Raw genomic sequence first — 24970 nt, 5'->3', positions numbered from 1 at the left:
TCTCCCCAATTCTATTCAATACCTCCCCATTAGTTATGTGATCTACCCATCTAATCCTCAGAATTCTTCTGTAGCACCACATTTCGAAAGCTTCTATTCTCTTCTTGTCTAAACTATTTATCGACCACATTTCACTTCCATACAGGGCTACACCCTATACAAATACTTTCAGAAACGACTTCCTGGCAAATCTCGATGTTAACAAATTTCTCTTCTTCAGAAACACTTTCCTTGGCATTGCCAGTCTACATTTTATATCCTCACTACTTCGACCATCATCAGTTATTTTACTCCCCAAATAGCAAAACTCATTTACTACTTTAAGCGTCTCATTTCCTAATCTAATTCCCTCAGCATCACCCGATTTAATTCGACTACATTCTATTGTCATTCATGGTGTGGGTTCCTGTAGTCATGTCCTAGTTCATGAACCACGGGCAACGTATGAGTGGCCAAGTAAGTGGTCCCGACAGTCGGGATACCAGTTACTTTGGAATAAGGCTGGGCATCTCGGACATATTCTGAGTCGTGGTCACCTTTGTGCTCATACGGCAAAGACTACCAAATCCACCGGTTAGTCCCTCAGCCGTTAGGGGTAAAACCCAATGGGACTCGGGGCAAGTAAGGCTAGCAACCTGCTTCCCTGGTACTTTAAATATGATGCTGGCAACAATCAGAGCAAAATGCCTCGGACCTTTGGAGGTGACGGAGTCCCACCTCTAACTGACAAACCAGGGACTCCTAAGATACGACTTGGCAAACAAATGGTAATGAGATGGGGAGCTATTAATATCAATGGGGGCTACTCTGGGAAGAAGGTAGAGCTGGCAGAGGCTGCAAGTAAGATGGGGCTGGACGTTTTAGCTGTTAGTGACATTCGGGTAAGAGGTGAGAAAGAAGAGGAAGTGGGAGAATACAAGGTCTACCTGTCAGGAGTCAAAGCAGGAATAGCACAATGGGGTGTAGGGCTTTACATCAGGAAAGAAATGGAACCCAGCGTAGTTGCAATAAGGTATGTAAACGAACGACTGATGTGGATAGATTTGACAGTGTCTAGCAAGAAAATTAGGATTGTGTCAGTATATTCGCATTGTGAAGGGACAGATCAAGATAAGATGGATAGTTTTTATGAGGCACTCAGTGATGTAGTTGTTAGAGTAAAGGACAAGGACAGTGTTCTGCTCATGGGTGATTGTAACGCCAGGATTGGAAATCGAACAGAAGGGTATGAAAAGGTTATGGGTAAATTTGGAGAGGATATGGAGGCCAACAGGAACGGGAAACAACTCTTGGATTTCTGTGCCAGTATGGGCTTAGTAATCACAAACTCCTTTTTTAAACATAAGAACATTCACCGGTATACTTGGGAAGGCAGGGGAACCAGATCTGTCATTGACTATATAATAACAGATCAGGAATTCAGGAAGGCTGTGAGGGACACACGTGTATTCAGGGGATTATTTGATGACACTGATCATTATTTAATCTGCAGTGAAATTGGGATTGTGAGGCCGAAAGTGCAGGAGGTCAGGTCCATATGTAGGAGGATAAGAGTGGAGAAACTTCAGGATAAGGAAATCAGGCACAAGTACATAACAGCGATCTCAGAAAGGTACCACTTAGTTGAGTGTAGTCAATTACAGCCATCGGAAAAGGAATGGACAAGGTACAGGGACACAGTACTAGAAGTGGCTAAAGAATGTCTTGGAACAGTAGTGTGTAAAAGTAGGATGAAGCAAACAGCTTGGTGGAATGATACAGTCAAGGCAGCCTGTAAAAGGAAAAAGAAGGCGTATCAAAAATGGCTACATACCAGAACCCAGGTAGACAGAGAAAGTTACGTTGAAGAAAGAAACAAAGCCAAACAGATAATTGCAGCATCCAAGAAGAAATCGTGGGAAGACTTTGGAAACAGGTTGGAGACTATAGGTCAAGCTGCTGGAAAACCATTCTGGAGTGTAATTAGCAGTCTTCGAAAGGGAGGTAAGAAGGAAATGACAAGTATTTTGGACAGGTCAGGAAAACTGCTGGTGAATCCTGTGGGTGCCTTGGGCAGATGGAGGGAATATTTTGAAGAGTTGCTCAATGTAGGCGAAAATGCGATCAGTAATGTTTCAGATTTCGAGGTAGAATGGGATAGGAATGATGATGGAAATAGGATTACATTTGAGGAAGTGGAAAAAATGGTCAATAGATTGCAGTGCAATAAAGCGGCTGGGGTGGATGAAATTAAGTCGGAACTCGTCAAATACAGTGGAATGTCAGGTCTTAAATGGCTACACAGGATAATTGAAATGGCCTGGGAGTCGGGACAGGTTTCATCAGACTGGACAAAAGCAGTAATCACACCAATCTTTACACATGGAAACAGAAAAGATTGTAACAACTACAGAGGTATCTCTTTAATCGGCGTTGTGGGTAAAATCTTCTCAGGTATTGTTGAAAGGAAATTGCGAGTATTAGTTGAGGACCAATTGGATGAAAATCAGTGTGGGTTTAGGCCTCTTAGAGGTTGTCAGGACCATATCTTTAGCTTACGGCAAATAATGGAGAAGTGTTATGAATGGAACAGGGAATTGTATCTATGCTTTATAGATCTAGAAAAGGCATATGACCGGGTTCCTAGGAGGAAGTTATTGTCTGTTCTACAAGATTATGGAATAGGAGGCAAACTTTTGCAAGCAATTAAAGGTCTTTACATGGATAGTCAGGCAGCAGTTAGAGTTGACGGTAAATTGAGTTCATGGTTCAGAGTAGTTTCAAGGGTAAGACAAGGCTGCAACCTGTCTCCACTGTTGTTCATATTATTTATGGATCATATGTTGAAAACAATAGACTGGCTGGGTGAAATTAAGATATCTGAACACAAAATAAGCAGTCTTGCATATGCGGATGACTTAGTTGTGATGGCAGATTCGATTGAAAGTTTGCAAAGTAATATTTCAGAGCTAGATCAGAAATGTAAGGACTACGGTATGAAGATTAGCATCTCTAAAACGAAAGTAATGTCAGTGGGAAAGAAATATAAACGGATTGAGTGCCAAATAGGAGGAGCAAAGTTAGAACAGGTGGACGGTTTCAAGTACTTAGGATGCATATTCTCACAGGATGGCAACATAGTGAAAGAACTGGGAGCGAGGTGTAGCAAAGCTAATGCAGTGAGCGCTCAGCTACGATCTACTCTCTTCTGCAAGAAGGAAGTCAGTACCAAGACTAAGTTATCTGTGCACCGTTCAATCTTTCGACCAACTTTGTTGTATGGGAGCGAAAGCTGGGTGGATTCAGGTTACCTTGTCAACAAGGTTGAGGTTACGGATATGAAAGTAGCTAGGATGATTGCAGGTACTAGTAGATGGGAACAATGGCAGGAGGGTGTCCACAATGAGGAAATCAAAGAAAAACTGGGAATGAACTCTATAGATGTAGCAGTCAGGGCGAACAGGCTTAGATGGTGGGGTCATGTTACACGCATGGGAGAAGCAAGGTTACCCAAGAGACTCATGGATTCAGCAGTAGAGGGTAGGAGGAGTCGGGGCAGACCGAGGAGAAGGTACCTGGATTCGGTTAAGAATGATTTTGAAGTAATAGGTTTAACATCAGAAGAGGCACCAATGTTAGCACTGAATAGGGGATCATGGAGGAACTGTATAAGGGGGGCTATGCTCCAGACTGAACGCTGAAAGGCATAATCAGTCTTAAATGATGATGATGATGATGACATTCTATTGTCCTCGTTTTGCTTTTGTTGATTTTCATCTTATATCCTCCTTTTAAGACAAAGTCCATTCCGTCCAGCTGCTCTTCCAGGTCCTTTGCTGGCTCAAATGGCTCTGAGCACTATGGGACTCAACTGCTGTGGTCATCAGTCCCCTAGAGCTTAGAACTACTTAAACCTAACTAACCTAAGGACATCACACACACCCATGCCCGAGGCAGGATTCGAACCTGCGACCGTAGCAGCAGCGCGGCTCCGGACTGGAGCGCCTAGAACCGCACGGCCACCGCGGCCGGCGTCCTTTGCTGTCTGTGACAGAATTACAAAGTCATCGGCGAACCCCAAGGTTTTTATTTCTTCTCCATGGATTTTAATTCTTACTCCGAATTATTCTTTTGTTCCCTTTACTGCTTGCTCAATATACAGACTGAATAACATCGGGGATAGGCTACAACCCTGTCTCACTCCCTTCCCAGCCACTGCTTCCCTTTCGCGTCCCTCGACTCTTATAACTGCCATCTAGTTTCTGTACAAATTGTAAATAGCCTTTCGCTCCCTGTGTTTTACCCCTGCCACCTTCAGAATTTGGAAGAGAGTATTCCAGTCAACATTGTCTTTCTCTGAGTCTACAAATGGTAGAAACGTAGGTTTGCCTTTCCTTAATCTATTTTCTAAGTCGTAGGGTCAGTATTGCCTCTCGTGTTCCAACATTTCTACGGAATCCAAACTGATCTTCGTCGAGGTGGGCTTCTACCAGTTTTTCCATTCGTCAGTAAAGAATTCGCGTTAGTATTTTGCAGCTGTGACTTATTAAACTGATAGTTCGGTAATTTTTCACATCTGTCAACACCTGCTTTCTTGGGGATTGGAATTATTATATTCTTCTTGAAGTTTGAGGGTATTTCGCCTGTCTCATACATCTTGCTTACCAGATGGTAGAGTTTTGTCAGGGCTGGCTCTTCCAAGGCTATCAGTAGTTCTAATGGAATGTTGTCTACTACCGGGGCCTTGTTTCGACTTAGATCTTCGATTTAGGAGATCAGTATGAACATCAAAATCGCTACACACCGTGAGAACATAAAAACAGTTCCGAACTGCGACAACTAACAGGGGTGGGGGAGGGAAACATCATTTCGCTGCAACACGTCCCTTATTTCTTTATAACCAGCTAGAGCTCTTCAATTTGTGGTGCACGTCATCACTGACGATGCCAGAGCATATTCGCCAAGCTGTTAGTTTGAATGAATTCTTTATTAAACAATAATGGACAGTTTCTCACGCGTTCAGTCATTTTATGCACGAATAGATGTGGACACAAGGCAGTCGACAGTATATAACAAAACCACATACGAAGTCCAAGTTATTACACATTTCTTAGTCGTCAATGGTTACATTCTCTTTATAAGCACCGGTAAGCGCGTTTTCTGCAAACTTATTCCTAGGTTGTATCCATTTATAAACATGTCGCTCATAATTGTGCATACACGTTATTTTTTTAATATATTTACGAGGTGTCCATATCACCTTATTCATTTGAAAGCAAGGAAACGTTTGAAACTGGCCAATAACGTTTAATGAAGTATTCATTTAAGCTAACAGACCACTGCAAATGTCATTCTTTGACTACTTTTCAGTAGGACAGCTTCCTCTCAGTCTTTCGGCTATTAAGTATATCATCATTCTTACTAAGTGTGTCAAGCGTAAGGGTCAATGGCAGTCCGAGGAAATAGGTCAGCAACGGACAACCTCCTTATCGCCACAGGGAGCATTATACTGTCAACATCTTTGCGCGGGGGGGGGGGGGGGGTGAGATATTTGCGAAGTTTGCGTGTAGTGTAAGGCATCGGGTACGTATTGTGTTAGTAATGCCAGATGTTTTAGTTCAGTGGGGAGGCCCCTCTAAACGTGAATTAAAATGGGTACTACACGCTACTTAGGGGGAGTTTAATGTAATTAATTACTGCTGTGTATTTTCGCGAGAGCATGATTTGTCAGAATTCTTTTTCAACGTTAGGTTCTTGGAGGGAGGGAGGTACTGCGGTATTCAGGGTCCTAGACTTGCATTGTCAAGCAGGATTCGGATCTCATTGCTGCCATCTACCTTCCGGTTTCCCATTGTCTCCTCAGATCACTAAGTTAAGGCAGAGATGGTGAAAACCTATTTCTTTATTTGTTCTTGTCGAATCCTGTATTGCCTACTTCTCTAATGACCGCTATGTCGATGGGGCCATAAATCCTAAACTTAATTCCTTCCCACTAGATTTTCTGGAGGTTAAACAAGTGCCAACGATTTAAGTACCTCCTGCGCTGTGTAGGTTTCGCATAGTTTTCATTCACTATGACTGAAACCGGTATGTTTAGGAGGGCTAAACCGGGAACCAAGAGGCATTCTTTGAAATTCAAATACTATCAGTTTTACAGATTATTTTCATTGCCACACTACAGCACGGTATTTACAAACAACTGTCAGACTCAAAGAGACGGCATAAGTTACTTTTAATCTCTTCCACAGTCCATTATTTTAGCCCATCCCGATCAAGCACAGAAGACGAAAGTATATGGTTTGACGGAAAACCTAAATCTGGTGAGGAATCACGTCGTGGACATTTCCGCTGATTAGATACATTGTTCCCAGACTTCAAATCACACTTATTAAATTGCAAGAGCTCTGCCTCGCCTCTAACTGTGCTGCTACCACGTGTTTACACACAAAGACATACAGTGATAAGCCAGAACCTCACGGTCATTCATTTCCTAGCGTGTCTTCTACCTTTCGTATTCCCATCAGCTGCAGTTAATCGTGATAACTCTACTGAAGGGCTTGCACGGGGACAAGTGGAATCATAAATGTGACACCAGTGGATAATGCATGTCACGAATGGATTCAGGTGGTAGCAACAGTTCACAGTAGGGCTGTAGATAAAATATAGATATTACGATATTTTTTCCCAAAAACAACTATGTACATTTGTATACGTATATTGGTGATGCACTCGTCCATACCGTCGATACCTAAATGACATTATCGAAGGCCGATATTTTTACTTTATATTATATTATTTTCGCAATTTTCGGTAAATATTTGAAATTGTTCTTTTGAAATTTTAGCAGAACACAATTTTACTTACAACTTTTTGAGCTTTCATCCCACCCAGTCCTTCTCTTTGTGTGACGCAAGTATAGATGACGCAAAAAAGTTAAGAGTGCTCTGGGAGAGGGGGGGGGGGTGATTATATAAGATTCTCGATATCAGCGTTCTTCAAAAACAGTTGCTGAACAAAAATCTAAATGACAAGATTGGTCTTTGCGGTGGGTTGAGACGTGTGAGGGAATGCTGATGTAACTGACGCTACGAACAGAAACTGCAACGTTGAGCTTCACCACGCAACTTTGACACTACAATTCCTAGGTCTCTAAAGTCGAAGGAAAAAAAAAAAAAACACGGAGACCTCGACGTAAAGTGTTCCGGACAGTTCCGATATGTGACTAAACTGAACGCGGACACCTTTTATGGTGCCACTTTCATGCATTTTCCATTGTTAGCAAAGCGATTATCGCCAAGCGTGAACATGCATCGTTTTCCTTCCAGTTCTTGCTCTAAGGGGGATAGGCACGCTGCTAGCTTGTTGATGTACGAAATACCTAATAATAAATCAAGACTTAGATATACAGCTCTAAAACCGGAAAACCGGCATTATATTTTCCATGCGCAACTGATATTTTAATAGGCCGGTACGTCGATATTTTTTCCACCGACATATATATACTTTTTCTATACAGCGAGGGCCGAAGATGATATTTTTTAAATATCGATATATCGGATTCCCGATGTATTTAAAAGTATCAACAATCCTAATTCACAGCGTTAACAGCAGCTGCTGGAACAACCAGAGGCAGATTCCAGGAATGCGCTCGTATGCCAGACCATTACGCTGCCGCCACTAGCCTTTAGAACTCTTGTGATGCCTTGCACGCTGTATAATTCTTATTAGAGACTCAGATCATAATTTCGAAGATATTATTGCGTTACCAAATGAACGAGAACCGCTATTTCAACACCGATACGAAGGAACACGAAAATCAGACGACCAAAGAAACGTTTGGCGCTAAAAAGGGGAAACTACGTAATTTCCGCGGAAGGCAGCATAAACAGACTCCATTACATGTAACAGCAACCTTCCGCAGTCGTTTCGTGTTATCTGCTGATTCAAATGAGATACTGCCCGAATGCTTCTCTGTGCAGCGAAGTCTTGCTTACGTAGCAACAATATTCATGGTCAGACGTCTACTCCAGAGACGACGACATGTGCTAGAGGTCCGAAGAGTTTCCTACAATGAATGAATAACTTACACTGAATTGAACAAGAATTACTTCTTGACTTAAGTTGCATTACGGTCTAATGTCCATCACATTTTTTTCAACCTTTCTCTCCCTGTGTGTGTATGCAACTCTTCAGTGAACATTTCCTATTTATCACATATAGTATGCATTTCAGCTAAGTGTACGTTGTGAAATAAGAGAATGCTGGCTATCACTACCGACAGTACGAGAGAGGGAGGAAAAAACAGAATAACATTGCTCTGGGCGGAGCTTGTGTAATACGTATTTCTGCAGCTACGCGCGTACGGCGCAACACACTGCCAGTTCAGTGCCGTCTGTGTTGTCGACCTGGCTTGTTCTGTTAATCTGCAGTGATTGTTTTTGCTAGGGCTATTTTGTTCTTGTTACGTTTTTTATGATGGCAAATTTAAGTGAACAACGTGCAGCTGTGAAGTTTTGTTTTCAACCGGAAAAAATTCTGCTGAAACTGTTATAATATTGAAAATAGCTTACCCAGATGGCGCTCAAGTGTAAGAGTGGTTTACTCGATTTTAAAATGGCAACATGTCGACTGATGACAAACATCGTTCTGGACGTCCATCAACTCCCCGAATCGACGAAAATATTGCCGCCAAGCTTGTTCCTCATGTTCTGGCTGACAAAAGGGACACTGAGGTTTTTCCCAATCAGACCGTCAATCAACCCTTTTATTTAGAAGTTTTAAGAAGACTGTGCAGCCGTGTTCGTCAAAAACTACCCAATTTGTGGCAGGCAGGCAACTGGTTCTGCCACCAAGCACCTGCACACACAGCCATCTCTGCTAGCTTTTGGCTAAAATGGCATGGTTCCGCTGCCGCACGCACCTTACTCCTTTGACCTGGCTCCGTGCGACTTTTTCTTATTTCTACGCATGAAAAGGGACTTGAAAGGGGACCGATTTGATAACACCGAAGAAAGTAGAATTCTACGTACTGACTTGGCAGAAAATCCTAAGAAATTTTGGTCTTATGTCAAAGCGGTAGGTGAATCAAAACAAAATGTCCAGACACTCTGTGACCAAAATGGTACTGAAACAGAGGATGACAGACTAAAGACCGAAATACTAAATGTCTTTTTCCAAAGCTATTTCACAGAGGAAGACTGCACTGTAGTTCCTTCTCTAGATTGTCGCACAGATGACAAAATGGTAGATATCGAAATAGACGACAGAGGGATAGAGAAACAATTAAAATCACTCAAAAGAGGAAAGGCCGCTGGACCTGATGGGATACCAGTTCGATTTTACACAGAGTACGCGAAGGAACTTGCCCCCCTTCTTGCAGCGGTGTACCGTAGGTCTCTAGAAGAGCGCAGCGTTCCAAAGGATTGGAAAAGGGCACAGGTCATTCCCGTTTTGAAGAAGGGACGTCGAACAGATGTGCAGAACTATAAACCTATATCTCTAACGTCGATCAGTTGTAGAATTTTGGAACACGTATTATGTTCGAGTATAATGACTTTTCTGGAGACTAGAAATCTACTCTGTAGGAATCAGCATGGGTTTAGAAAATGACCATCGTGTGAAACCCAGCTCGCGCTATTCGTCCACGAGACTCAGAGGGCCATAGACACGGGTTCCCAGGTAGATGCCGTGTTTCTTGACTTCCGCAAGGCGTTCGATACAGTTCCCCACAGTCGTTTAATGAACAAAGTAAGAGCATATGGACTATCAGACCAATTGTGTGATTGGATTGAGGAGTTCCTAGATAACAGAACGCAGCATGTCATTCTCAATGGAGAGAAGTCTTCCGAAGTAAGAGTGATTTCAGGTGTGCCGCAGGGGAGTGTCGTAGGACCGTTGCTATTCACATTATACATAAATGACCTTGTGGATGACATCGGAAGTTCACTAAGGCTTTTTGCGGATGATGCTGTGGTATATCGAGAGGTTGTAACAATGGAAAATTGTACTGAAATGCAGGAGGATCTGCAGCGAATTGACGCATGGTGCAGGGAATGGCAATTAAATCTCAATGTAGACAAGTGTAATGTGCTGCGAATACACAGAAAGATAGATTCCTTATCATTTAGCTACAAAATAGCAGGTCAGCAACTGGAAGCAGTTAATTCCATAAATTATCTGGGAGTACGCATTAGGAGTGATTTAAAATGGAATGATCACATAAAGTTGAGCGTCGGTAAAGCAGATGCCAGACAGATTCATTGGAAGAATCCTAAGGAAATGCAATCCGAAAACAAAGGAAGTAGGTTACAGTACGCTTGTTCGCCCACTGCTTGAATACTGCTCAGCAGTGTGGGAACCGTACCAGATAGGATTGATAGAAGAGAGAGAGAAGATCCAACGGAGAGCAGCGCGCTTCGTTACAGGATCATTTAGTAATCGCGAAAGCGTTACGGAGACGATAAACTCCAGTGGAAGACTCTGCAGGAGAGACGCTCAGTGGAAGCACCGGTGGGACAAATATTTAGTTCAGTTGAAAACTGCTGTTTATGTAGTCGCAATGTAATAGGAACAGCTTGTTCGCGACTGCAGTGGACTTTTGAGATAGTCCAGCAGCTTCCAAACCGTTCCCTTCGGATAATCTGATATGTGACACCGTCACTCAGGACTCTTGTTTCTGTCAAACGCTGAAATCAGACAGTGAGCGTGTTTCACGTAGTCTAATATTGAAATCCATATTTAATTACGGCCTCGCTTTCCTACAGAAATTATGTTTTTTGTAACACGAATAGTGTTCTGAACAAAGGAGGATACAATTTTGCTATCCTCGAAAAGATCGAATCACCAGACATTTATTTCAAGATCCTCTCGTTGGAAACTGTTCTGCCATTCGGTCAAACGACTGTGCCTTGCGCGTTTATTCAGAGGCACACTGAACCTTTTCTTGTCCTTCAAAAATACTGTCACAAAATAGAGCCATTATATGCAAATTACTTCGTTTTGTGACCATATGCATTACCGACTAAACTTAAATAACTACTTTGGAAGTTTGCACTATTTCCTTCATACAACTAACTCTGCGACTGTCAACTATTCTCAACGGTATGATATTGTTCGAGTACCACGTGAACTGTGTGTTATCGGACCACTCCAGCATATGTGTAGCGCTATAACGAGCAAGAGTAGAAATTGACAGGTAGTACTTGGTGTATATCATGGAGATAAAAAACACAATGACAGACTCAAATAAGCTCTAAATGTTAAGAAAAATGATACAGGTAAAATGCAAGCATCCTAACAAAACGGTAAGTGATGAGTGCAGTCACGGGAAGACGTAAAGCCAGAAAGCTGTAACGAAGTAAATACTGACTGGCAGGATAGCATAATTAAATAATTTATTTGAAAACAACTTAGAAACAAGCTTACCTCCTTCTGTATTTGAAATTGAAAACTGAATGCCAACGTTTACTTGACTTAAGAGACATTAATATTTTCACAAATATCTCGATCTCACCATGACGCATAGTCACTCGTTCATGTCAACAACTGATTACAAATACTAATACCAAAGATGATAGTTCAACGGTGCAATAGTAATGTCATTAACATCGCTAAACGTAGACATTATGAGGTTTACACAAAATTACGTCCTTACCTTACAAAGGAAGTAGGACATACAAAAAAAGTGAAATATCGCGCTACTGATCATCGACCGAAAAAATATTAATTTCAGTCTAATCAAACGTACAGAAAGGGCCCGCTAACGTACAGGAATTCCAGAGATTTTAAAAAATATACTAACTCTGGAAAACAACGATTAGAAATCACAGTTTTCGCTAAGCCCAAGGCAGGAAACTAATGGGCAGTACTTTAAGTATAGGCTGAAATAATAAAATTTAAGTGCATAATACAGAATTTTAATTTAGAGGAAGGGCAAAATCAAACAACGATTTTTCAGTGGGAAACTTAAGACTTGTTACGAGAAATGACGGTGGTCATATGTTAGTAGATTTTGTCTAGAATCCAAATGTCTGTCCTTACCACATTCTTCCAGATGAAAGCTAGAGAAACGACTTGGCAATGACCACTAAAATCAAACTAATTACCGGTACTACTAAACAATAAAGAAATTGTGCAGGATGCATTGGTCTCAAGCTACGTTAGAGCTAAGTGTTCATTGACTAGTAAGATGCAGCGCTGAAATAGAGGAACAGAAGACTTAACAGGCAGGAGAGCGTAAGGACAGATAATGAGAATTTATTCAAGAACAGGGAGATATACCAGATTAATTTTACGGGTTCAGCCTCTTAGAAACTTGAGATAAGAAACAAACAGATGAAAGCGGAAATCGTTTAACGAAGGTACTTATTCCAGTAACGATTGATAAAGGTACGAACAGTGCCTGATACGTAAGAAATGGGGTTCCGGTACTGTGACCTTCCCGGGGAGGGGGGGGGGTGCTCTTTTCTTTTAAATTAGACGTCTTAAAACGTTGTTTACGCCTTTTTTTGGCAGAGGTACCGCCCTAAGTCAAGCACGGAGTACGAAGATTGTAAAGGACATGAAAATCTCAAAACGATCATGGCGACATTTCAATGGCAAGCAAGAGTTTCGACCAAACAAGAATAGAAGCTCGGCAAGATACGATGAACTAACCAAACTTGCTCCTAAATCAAACCATTTGAGGAAATACAATGACATTTTTTCTGCGAGAAACAATTGAAACAATGGGATTATAAAGCAAATAAAAACTAATGTTGGGTAGCCACTACATTTCACCAGTCACAATGGCAACGCCTCAGTAAACAGATACAAAACTGTATAGTCATTCGAACATTTCATAATATGCTTGTATGTTTCAAGAAATGCTGTAGAAACAGTTAATAATAATATCAGATGTGTCACGCCATTCGAGGTGTTAGCAAAAGAAATGAGCATGGGGACGGGGTTTCAATATAGATGATTAACCCCAAGGAAAATTGATACGTAACTACAATTCCCCCAAACTGGAAAATGCTATAATTGTTAACTTTCATCGGGGCATGGAGTAATTTAAGATTGGAAACTCGGGTAAACATACCCCCGATGATCAATGCTATTTTCAACGGTCCTACAGGCAATTTTTGGGTCCTTATTTTACGCAAACAACTTACAGAAACGTCCAACAACTGAAAGTGAGGCTATCTGGAACATCTACTATTAGCTGATATCGTTATGCTAACGGAGTGGACATTTTCTTCAACGGCAAATTGAAGAATTTAATAGAGCAAGCTTGAAAATGAGGGCAACGTAAAATGATGAGCACGGAAACAGTATAAGTTAACAATAATGAATAGAACCAATTAATAATGCGTGTCCGAAATTTAATGGTTCACGCTGCGGGAAATTAAAAATGCACATTAACTGATGAAAATTTATTTTTAGGGCAGATGTAGACTACGACTGGATGGGTGCAAAACAACCTCCATTAGAAAATTGGAAATCTGTGGCAAGATCTTATGGGACCAAACTGCTGAGGGCACAACTTAATCTACCTCTAACTTACACTAAGAATAACACACACACCCATGCCCGAGGGGCGACTCGAACCTCCGACGGAGGGAGCCGCGCGGATCGTGACAAGACGCCCCAGACCGCGCGTTCTTCCATTAGAACCTTGCCTAGTACGGCGGTGCGGGTCTCCCGCATCGTTCCCCTACGCTCCGTCAAGAAGCATGGGACTTAATTTCCATTCCATCCTTTTTTGTTTGTTATGTTCAGCAATATCAATGCATACAAATAAAACATGTTATCAGAAGGTAAATGTTTCAATTTTTGCTATGAAAGAGCCCGTTTTAAAATAGTTTTCGCGTATGCTGCGGACGGAAATTGGTGGGTCAGTGGTGAAACCACGCGTGTTCACAGTGTCACAGATTTGAACATTTCGAGGACTGTACATAGATGTTACTAAGCCTTGAACAGTGTTGTATCAACCATTTAACTGAAACAGTTTCGCGGGTGTCACGGAGTAGGTCATTGTCTAGACTCTAGAGAAATATACTCCGTAAACACTTCAGTGCATCATATTTCAAATTGTACACATATTGACTCCCATTCTCAAGAGAACAAGTTCGTTACAGCACAGTGGTCCACCTACAATCTATGTATAGCGGATCTGCAGACGCTACTTTCAACAGAGAACTACCGAATACCAGTATTAGCGAATCATCTTCCCGACACTATCAGTATCCTGGTACGACACGAGGTGAAGTCAAAGCAGCGATTTTTGAAGAAGACATCTAAACGCGATTGGGCTGGACTGCAAAATTCAGTACTTCTTTTCTCTTTAAAATAATGTTCCAGCCGTAATACTGTAATTTGTTGATCTAATATATTGTCGCTGAATAGCGCCAACATATAAATGTATTTTCTCCTCATCTCTCCCAAAAGTTTTCCTAACCATTCTCCCATTCAGTGCATTAACGATGTCTCAAATTCTGATTTCTCACGTAGTAAACAAAGCTCTATATTTTTTTAACGAAACAAATTTGCAAATCGCCATTATAAAACGTATGCGCCCCTCCCGCCAGAGGTTCGAGTCCTCCCTCGGGCATGGGTGTAGAGAGTGTGTGTGTGTGTGTGTGTGTGTGTGTGTGTGTGTGTGTGTGGTGTGTTTTCTTAGCGTAAGTAAGTTAGTTTAAGTAGTGTGCAATTCTAGGTACCGATGACCTCAGCAGTTTGGTCCCTTAGAAATTCGCACACACATACACACACACACACACACACACACACACACACACACCAGATTGTGGCAATTAATAAATTTCATTCTCTGATATTAAATAAATTTTTGGATCCTGATTTTCGCATATTTGAGCGAATGTACGAGGCGAGTATACGAGTACGGCTTAACTGCTTCTGAGTTTCACGGTAAATTTAATTTTATTGTTTTCTTCTCAGGATCGTACACGTGCAAATAATCATTGTTAACTAATGTACTTCGGTTCATTCAGTGTAACATAATGAAATTAAGTCGCCACTTTATACACAGTAATTCACACTATTTAAATTTAGGTCGTCTATTCCCATTGTGTTACAAACACACTCAAGTTGAAGACATACCTGTGACTAATTAGAGTAAAATAGAGACGGGCATGCCTTGCAGCGAGGCGAATGTATGAACCAACGAAGTTTCCAAGTGGTTAGAAATACGGCGTAATAGGCAAGTAGAAATTAAAAAGCATGCAGGAGAAACGGATCTGTATAGCTGAGGACTAATGCAAGCAAAGGCTAGAGGTGTCTCTATACGGCATTGGATGACAAATGGGTGATTATTTTGACGATAATGTATAAAAATGGTAACCGTAGACGCTTCTACTCTATAACGATCATCTGCAAACCACTGAAATGCAGGGCAGGGCGAAATTCCCATTGTTCCACGTGGTAGAGCTTCATCTAGTTCCATTCGTGTACGGAATGCGGGAAGAATAATTTGTTAAATCCTCAGGTACGCACTGTAATTACTCTAAATCAACCCTTTGTGGTATCTCTGGGAATGGTCAGTAGGACGCAGCTGTAGATATCGGCATTTCATACTTATTTTTGAAGTTTTGTACCCAGGCGTTCGCGAGATAGTTTGCATTTTTCTAGAAGCTTCTGCCAGTTCAGATTTTTCAGCATTTCCGTAACATTTTTTCTATGATCAAACAAACACGTAACCATTAGTTTTGTCCTCTACATACGCTAAATATCTACTATTAGACATATGTGGTGCGGGTCCCGTACTAGCAATACTGAATAATGGGTCACACAAATATACTATAAGCAAATCTCATTTATTGACTTCCACCTGCATTACCTATGACTGAGCCTATGTCGTCATTCCATTTTATAGCCCTACAAATTGCTACACCCAGATATTTATATGAGACGAATGACTAATTGTTACTCATTAATATAGCAGTCGTAAAGTACAATTTTTGGTTTTGTGAAGTGCACAATTTTACATTTCTGATTATTTAAAGCAAGTTGCGAACCTTTAGACAACTTTTGAAATCTTATCGCGATCTAACTATGTGTGCAGCTTTTTCCAGAGTACTTCAATAAAGATAACTGAATCATTGGCACGATTAATACTGTCACGTTATTACTATACGCCACTAACAACAAGGATGTTACACATTCACTGGGCACCATCTAAAGTTACTACTACATCTATCACTATCCATCCAAAATGTCTCGGCCTACCAAAAAATTCTCCATCCTATCACGTATTTCGACTGCTAACCAAGTTTATGTGATACCGAGTCAAATGCTTTTCGTAAGTCAAGAAATACTACGTCTGGGTGGTGACGCCTTGACGCTTTCTCAACATCGTAGCCAGAGTTTGGTTTCACATAACCTAGGTTTGCGGCATAGAGAAGGTCACAGTGTTGGATCTCAGAATACAAGATTTTACAGCAGATTGCTGTCAGGGATAATGGTCGACAGTGGTTCACGTCTAATACCTTTCTTGCAGAGGGGTGTGATCTGAGCTTTCTTCCACCTAGTTGGCACAGTTTCTTGTTCGAGTTGTCTACGGTATATTATGGTTAAAAGAGAAGCTAACTCAGCCGTATAACCTGTACAGAGTCTGATAGGGATTCCGTCGGGCCCTGGGACCTTGAACGATTTCAGCGATTACACATGTTTCTCAACACCACTGACACTATCTATCTATCTGGTTTTTTGCAGGGGAGCGAGAATAAAACTGGGTTAGTGCTCCTGGGTCTTCTTTTGTAGAGTTACATCTAAAAACGATATTCAGATTATCTAATTTTGTTTTGCTACGCTCAATTTCAGTTTCCATGTTATCTGTGAGTGCCTGACACTAACTTCGGTACTGCTGACAGCCTTTACATATCAAAAGAAGTTCTTTCGCTGAAAAGAGATTTTTGGGTAAGATTCTGCTACACTAGTATAAGGCTTGGAGCGGTTCCCTTTTGACTGTCAATTGCGTTTCATTTAGCTTCTATCTATTTTAGGGTTCCGTACCTCAGTCTGCAAAAACGGGACTCTATAGGACCAATCTGTTGTCCGTTCGACTGTTCAGAACCCTTTAAGGAACGAGTAGCCGTATCATGATCGAACTTTTGTCAGATATTTTAAGATCTATGATCCCTTAGCTATGTAAAAGAGTGAAGCTTTTAAGTCAATTCGGTCAAATGATACGGCCACTTTTGTCACATACTGATACTCGCAAACTCACTCATTAGAACACAGGATACTTCCCCTTGACGTAGAATCATGAAATTTCGCGAGAAGAAAGATTTCACGGTGCAAGTAAAGGAAAATAATCACAACATTGTTAATTTGTAATTATATTTCTTTTGTCACTTGTTATCCCAATTCAAACCCCACCGCCGCCCCACACCGAACCCAGGGTTATTGTGCAGGAGAGGAACTCTCCACGTCCATCCGAATGACGTCATAACCAGAAGTGTTTTTTTTTTTTTTTTTTTTTAGGTAAAGTCGGCTTTTACACATAAATTTCGGCTGGTAATTATTTCGTAGTCTGCACGAATAAGACGGCCACAATACTATTGCACCTGGGAGCGAGGGCGCTGTGGTCAGCTTATAGTGAGTTTGTGCGTAATCGGGGTTGAAAAAGCATGCACAATTGACGTGAAAGCATTGAAAATGCAATCCATTTACCGTAGCCATCACTGTACTTCTTTACCGTAACGTCACCGGGTGTTTACGATAACGGTCAAGGACAATAATGTCGTGGTTGAGAAGCATGAAATTCAAAGTGCTCATCAGCTGTCTCCTAATGTGGGCAAAGCGTTGCGAACGCTGTTATTCTTGCCAGTTTGGAGCTCACCTCATTCGAACGATCATCGTTTGCTCTCGTTGTCACATCTTAACAAAAGGCACGAGCTACCGTGGGCCTATTCAGACTTTTGGCTCCTCACATGATATTTGTAAGGGAGACAACGTACGAGGCACTTCTGTGATCCATTTCGAGTAAAGCTTGATACTTTGTGAACTGCCTTCATCGCGCATTTCGCGCTAGCTATTGTAAGAATAAGACAGGAGATTTTGTAGTGTGTATCACCTTCATTCTGTCTTTCGAGTCAGACGATATTTGTTTTCCTCGATCAAACTGTTTTCGCGCTTAACTACATGAGTGCACAGGGGCAGGAATGCACTTATTTGAACTCAGCTCCAATACTGGAGAAACCTGTCATTACTTGAGTTTACAAGACCTTCCGTATCAAATTGCTTTCGGCTCAGAGACCTCCAACTTCCGGGGACAAAACAGCCTTCCCTCGGGGCAGGCGCGCTAACGGCGGTTCAGAGGCATAGTTCGCTGTTTCAAGAGAAGTAAACACGAGTGCGGCCCGGACAGCTTAATCTGGGGCTTCGGAAGGACAAAAGGGTTTCCCTGTACGGGTGGCCTCAGCGTCCTGCTCACACAATACAGAACAGAAAGCTTTGGAATATGGAGAGGGGGGAAAACCATTTTAGTTCCAAACCTGCCACAACGAGTCTGGGCGACCACTTGCTGAAACTACCATTACGTCCTGCTCCTGGACAACAGTACAGCAAAAAATGCAGATTTATTGCTACAGGTGCACTTGAGAAAATTTCCACTTCAGTTTATCGACGGGAAGAACAGTATGAAAATAACTAAATTCATAGGAAACCAAAAAGGCGGCGATAACGTGGTTTCGGACCTTTCGCGTTTGCGAAAGAACGTTTTTAATTTGCTTTCCTGTATCTAAATTGTTGGTGGGAACAGCAAACTAGATTCCAGTCCCTAATTAATGGGACAGGAAATAAGGTCTGCCGAGTGGAGACACAGAGACTTGAAGGGAAGCCAGAGATGTTTTCTCAAAGCAAGCTCGTGGAGACTTGGCTCTACGAATATATCGATTAGCCGCCTGCACCAGAGGGACATCGCGTAATGACAGATCCCCGTCGACTACCTTCGATTTTACGAGCGGATAGAGAGGCGGCAATACACCAAGGTCCTCGCCGATTCTATGCTGACCAACAAGAACCGGTCAGTAGGCACGCCATCTACAACCACCTACACGATACAGCTATGGACGCTACAGCCAACTCACCATACTTCACAATTAAAATTAGGACGGGCGTAGTAACTCTCATTTATATCACTAAGCGACTATCCCGAAACCCGATACCAGTTGAAGGTTGGCTATTTAATGGATCCCTGGGGCAACAAAAATCTGATTTTCAATATTTCGCGTAATTATTTACCAAACATAAAATTTAAAATGCTATCATAATCTAATCATTAAGCGTTAAATCTTATGTTAAAGACTTAACACAAGAATACAAATACTACAGTACTACAAATACTACAGTATCTTCAGGCACCCTAACTGACAGCGTGCAAATACCTGGACTTATTTGAGCATGAGTGCACTTAGTGACTTCCCACAAACTTTACACACAATTTGAAAAGTTTACGAAACTTTTCTCGCTAACACTCCTCGCAAATGATGAAAGGAAAAAAAATATCGCTTTCTGCATTTTACATGTAGTAAAACTTAAGAGTCAGATATGACATTTTAATTTATTAATTCTTTGCTACCGACTTTTGCACTACAGTTTGCAGACAGTATGCAAATATAACACTGAACGTGCCTGCAAAATTAACTCACTGTACTACACATGTTCACGACATATGACGTCAGACATTTAAATCGTGAAAAACAAGCTTTTGCTTACGATGGAGCACATTTTACTTAGACTGTATTCATTCGGCGTTTCATAATGGAAGCGATTTCCAAACAAACTTTTAAGTACGATTTTAAACCTTCTCCAACCTTTCTCACTCACATGCTTAACGGCAAATATTTAACATGTTCACATTTGTAAAGTAAATATGACATTCAAAGCCGTTTTATGCATGGCCGATCGATTCTTTAAAGAATAGGGGGTTTGCTGGTTTGACGCTCAGCACGGTGAACGACAACTGCTCGAACGAGTCTCGGTGCACCTCGGTACAAACGCCGACTCTTGGATGAAAACCAGATGAAGCATGCATCCCATTTGCCAACAGCGCAATTTTCTGACCGGTGCACAGTATCTTTAGCACCTGCAGTATAAATAAAGTGAAGGAAATTCTGAAGTTCGCCTACGACTACTTCTTCATTATTTTTCAACTGAATCAATAATTATTTTAATGTACGCTAAAATACGGTTGTCTTTTCTGAATTAAAAACGGTTGTCTCTAGTAAAACTAGATATATCTGCAATTCTTGTCTGAAATTTGCTTTACATGCCACAAGCTGGAATAATACCTATTCGTCGTTTTGTTTGTTCATTGTTACATCTCTGACATCATACATCAGTATTGAACTTACAGCCTCACTTTATTTTCATTTTAAGCTAGGTAAAATATATATCTGGTTGGGACCTGGTATTTTCCGCAGCAAGAAAGCTTCGCGTATCTCGTCTGTAGATACCTCTACGAATCCAGTCTGCCGCAAGTGAATTCTTCGAATATTTTACTCTGAGCCATGAACTAGCACGCTAAAGAAACGAGGGAACTACAAAATAATAAAAGCTGAGTAAACAATAATGAAAAAGGTTTCCGATGCAGTCCACTGGATGTATCCAGTATCCACATACCAGTGCCAAAGAAGGTGTTAGATATTACAGTTAGAAGGCTATATATGACTCCTATTGGGCGCAGCCCTGAATCCTCCCGAAACCATACAGGTATGCAGGTAACAGGACCGAAACCTCCCAAACAGACACAATGCGACACAGCATTGTGTTCGCTAATGACCACAGCCGCCTGATGCCACTTCGCTGTTCGCGGCAGATCGTTGTAGAGCGGCCACGTCCTCAGACGAGCTTACCGTTTCAGTAAACAGGAAGGGAAGGAAAATGTTGGTTTTGAAAGGTAACACCTTCGGTTTTCAAAAACTGCTGAAAGGTGACCTAGCGCGATGGGCGTGAACATTAATGGCTGTAGAAGCTTTGTTAAAACCATTTCTACTTAGGAGCTGGATGTCGTCGAGTGTCAAGAAGAGCACAATCATGAAGAAATGCCTCGTAACAAAATTCAGAGGCAAGAAATCATTTCTGACCTAAAGAGAAAAGCCATAGAAGATATTTGTGAGAGACCGTCAAAAATAATTTACCAGAAGTTAAAAGGAGAAGATACGCAAGATATAACTACGAGAGATATCAACAATTTTCGTGAATCTACTTACAAAGCTAGGCGCAGAATTCTGCCAAAACTGCTGCAGATGTTCATGATGTTATCAACACGCTGAATGTGGAAACCATAGACGGGACAAAGTATTTATTAGAAAATAACATCGAGAAAAGCCCACGAACTAGGAGCTTTATTATAAAAATATTTTTTGCCTCTACTGCGCTTCTATATACCATTCAAATTAAGTTTTCTTAAGCATCTCCTATATTCAGACATCGGGCACTTATCAATATCTAAATAAGATAAAAGATAAAACTTTTAAACATACAATACAAGCGAAAAATTTTTACATCTTCTGCTGCAACTTCACATACTTTCCTTTGCCTGATTGGAGTATTCATAACGTTTAGAACTGCTACCTGCTTCAAACGTGAGGATTCGGTCCCATCGTTTTTCAGAACCTTGCGGGCTTGGGAGGGTTCGGTACCATTTTTCTGACCGCGGGAGGATTCGGGGCTGCGCCCTCCTATTTACATCGCTACACATTCCAAATCTAGCCTACATCAGGACTAGATTCGAAGCAAACAAGCTACTTGTTCTCAAAAACTGTGAATCAATTTTACTGGATACATCCAGTGGAACGTAGTCGTCACCAAGTAATCATTCCTCATATACACTTACCATTTTACGTTACACGAACAATATCTGTGTACCTTTCACACGGAGGTAGTGTTACAAGTAAACTCCTTCGCTCTGACAAGCGTCGTGCAGCATTTGCTAGTGAGAGGCCGCAACCAGTGAGGGGTTGGCCAAATTCAGAGCACACTACTGCGAGCTCGGAAACTAAAAATTGTACAGTTAGCGCTTTGTCCACCTACAACGTTCCACAGCGGAATGCGTGAGTACGATGCAGACGACATGTACCTCAGAATCTTTGGTTCGTACACGAGGTAGCACTGTGGTTAAGGCATTCGACGTCTGTTGAGGAGGAAACGACTTCAAATTCCTTTCTGGTCGTGTCTACTATTCTCTGTCATCGTCTCCGTAATTCACTGTAGACAATGCCTCCCTCCACGAACATACAACCAATTTCTCTTCCTCTCCTTGCGACTTAGTTCTTTACGGCAGGTACCGTTCTACGCTCCACCTCCACCAACCACTCTTAAATCTACGCATGAAGCAGTTTTATTCATAAGCAAGCACTCAGTGTAAAGGAAGACTTGCATTGGAGATTTACTTGAAATGCTTCCGAAACCCATGATCTAGTCAGGAAACAATAGGATGAACAGAGATTAACGTCATGGATATCTGAGACAGGGCACTAGTTATTTAGGAGAAAACTAAATTAAGGAATCGATTCTGGGCTATACCGTCACACAGACTTCAATTCAGTTTGAGTTTGAAGAAAGCCAGAACATTTAGATGATGGTGACTGGTTTGTGGGGCGCTCAACTACACGGTCATCAGCGCCCGTATGAAGACCCAATTTTTTCACAGTCCAAACACAAACACCCAGTCCCTATGCAGAGAAAATCCCCAACCTGGCCGGAAATCGAGCCCGGGACCCCGTGACAGAACATTTAGAGGATACTGAGTAGCAGCAAGTGAAAGCAGAGCCATTTATTGTCAAATTTCAAAGCCATTCCGCCGTTCCCCGTCATTTACCTAGAAACTGAAAATACCGATGCTAAACAATATTAAGAACTCAGCGTATACACAGGGTAGGGCAAAATAAAAGCGACCAGAACGACTGCAGACGACTGGACGTGAATGTAGTTACAATATGTATGACAGAAAACTTTTTGAGATTATTTTTATTCATTATAAAGTTTATGTGCAACCAACCGAAAGACATTTTTATAAAAACACAATGAAACCAATAATTTTGACAGCTCTTTTGAGCTGCGCAAGCTCGGGTCATGTTAAGTGTTTAAATGTTCAAACGTGTGTGAAATCGTATTGGACTTATCTGCTAAGGTCATTAGTCCCGAAGCTTACACACTATTTAACCTAAATTATCCTAAGGACAAACACACACACCCATGCCCGAGGGAGGAATCGAACCTCCACCGGGACCAGCCGCACAGTCCATGACTGCAGCGCCTTAGACCGCTCGGCTAGGAGTGTTTAGATGTAATTTTTATAGTAATATGCGCAGTAAGTGCAATTTGGTGGGTTCTGCAAGAAATGAGCGTGTCTGTACAAACATGCATGAGACATTTCTCCCAGAGAGGTAGGTGAGCAGGGACGTGTGCTGATGAGCGAAGTGTCAGTCGCAATTAAAGTTCTTAAGATTTTTCAGGCTACAAGTCTACGGACTACTAGAATTTCTGCAGGAGTTCAGAAGTTCCCAACAGTTGCGCTTGACGACTCTGAACAGAAAAACGGTGTTAGACTTCAAAATTTTTTGGACTAACTCTGAACTGCAGTGTCATGTTTAAAGACTTCTGAAATTCCTGAATAGGTTTGTATGCTTTGAGAAGTTATCAAGAACCTATTTTTTGAACTTTTATTTTTTAACAACAACGTGGTGAGTCGGATTTAGCGCATTCTTAATCGAGCTTGTGAATCAATCGGTCGTTGCACTCTCAGTATTATGCAAAACTTCAAGAAAAACATTTATTACCAAACAGTAACCAGCTCGCGTTGAGGACATTTATTCATTTTGCCAATCACAATCCTGCCTCCAATTGAATCGAGTTATAGGGAAGTCAACAAAACAGCATTGGAACTGGTGTATGGTCTCCCGTAGTCACATACGATGCCAATGAAATTTAGAAATCAGTCACGCACTTAGTTAACCTCTCTGACATAGAGACAGTGTGTAAGTAAAAAGGCTTTACTAAGTCACAGTTCATATAGTACGTAGGATGAACTGGAATGCGATTTTCCACACTTGTCTGTAGTCGCCTTCACCCAGTACCCTCTATTTCTGTTAAACAGTCTACATCAATTAGCTGGTCATTTTCGACGGATTTTACTCACAAGGGAAACTCCCCATCGCCCCCCCCCCTTCCCCCCCCCCCTCAGATTAAGTGATAAAATGGTCCAGGGGATAGCCCGTCAAAAAATGAACATAGATCAAGCATGGAAACAGGAAGAAGGTATGCTGAACTGTGAAAAAAGAAGCAAAATAGAAACAGTGAACGGTCCAAGCTCAAGATGTGCAACATCGAGCAAAATGCAAGAATCATGGCAACGTGGGTGAGTGGTCACGGTGTTGGGTTGCAGAGTAGGAGGATCCACGTCCAATTCTCCTTCGTGCCCCATTACTTTTCCCACAAAATTATGTACTTTCCGTCCGATCATTGACATTTCTATTCTTCTGTAGTCTTGGCAATTGTCATACTATACACTGGTTACAGACTGAGACACGAAACTTTCCCATTCGATCACTGTCGAGTATTCTTCTGTAGTCTTGGCAATTGTCATGCTATACAATGATTGCAGAACATGAGTCACGTGATAAGAACGTATTACCGTCCCAAGTAAATGTAATGAACAGTGAGAGCAGGCGAGAGCCGCGTAGATCTGTCACTGAAATGGAAACAAGTAAACGGGTGTGAACTATGTTACAACAATGAAATTCAGGACTCAAAACTTCCAATACGAACAACTAGGAGGTCCCTTCCTTACACTTCGCTGTTGCAAACGGACATTACACCACGACACAGGCTCAAATTGGAATAAAGCGACCAGACTCCTCATGACCGGACGGGCAGCTCATAATTTGGTGGAAAAAATATGGGGCACGAAGGAGATTTGAACACAAATCTCCCCCTTCGCAGTCCAATACCGCGACCACAGAATCACGACACCGCGGCAACTCAAATG

The 24970-nt window shown here is 41.6% G+C and overlaps 1 protein-coding gene across 1 annotated transcript in view; it reads right to left on the bottom strand.

The window, feature by feature from the left end:
* The window catches only part of LOC126187356 (uncharacterized), a 157241-nt gene that overhangs the window by 89216 nt on the left and 43055 nt on the right, over positions 1-24970 (bottom strand). The window lies entirely within an intron of this gene.

Source organism: Schistocerca cancellata, chromosome 5, assembly GCF_023864275.1.
Source record: "Schistocerca cancellata isolate TAMUIC-IGC-003103 chromosome 5, iqSchCanc2.1, whole genome shotgun sequence".
Lineage (NCBI taxonomy): Eukaryota > Metazoa > Arthropoda > Insecta > Orthoptera > Acrididae > Schistocerca > Schistocerca cancellata.
Note: the sequence above shows the minus strand (reverse complement) of the source record. Positions and strands in the feature narration are given on the sequence as shown.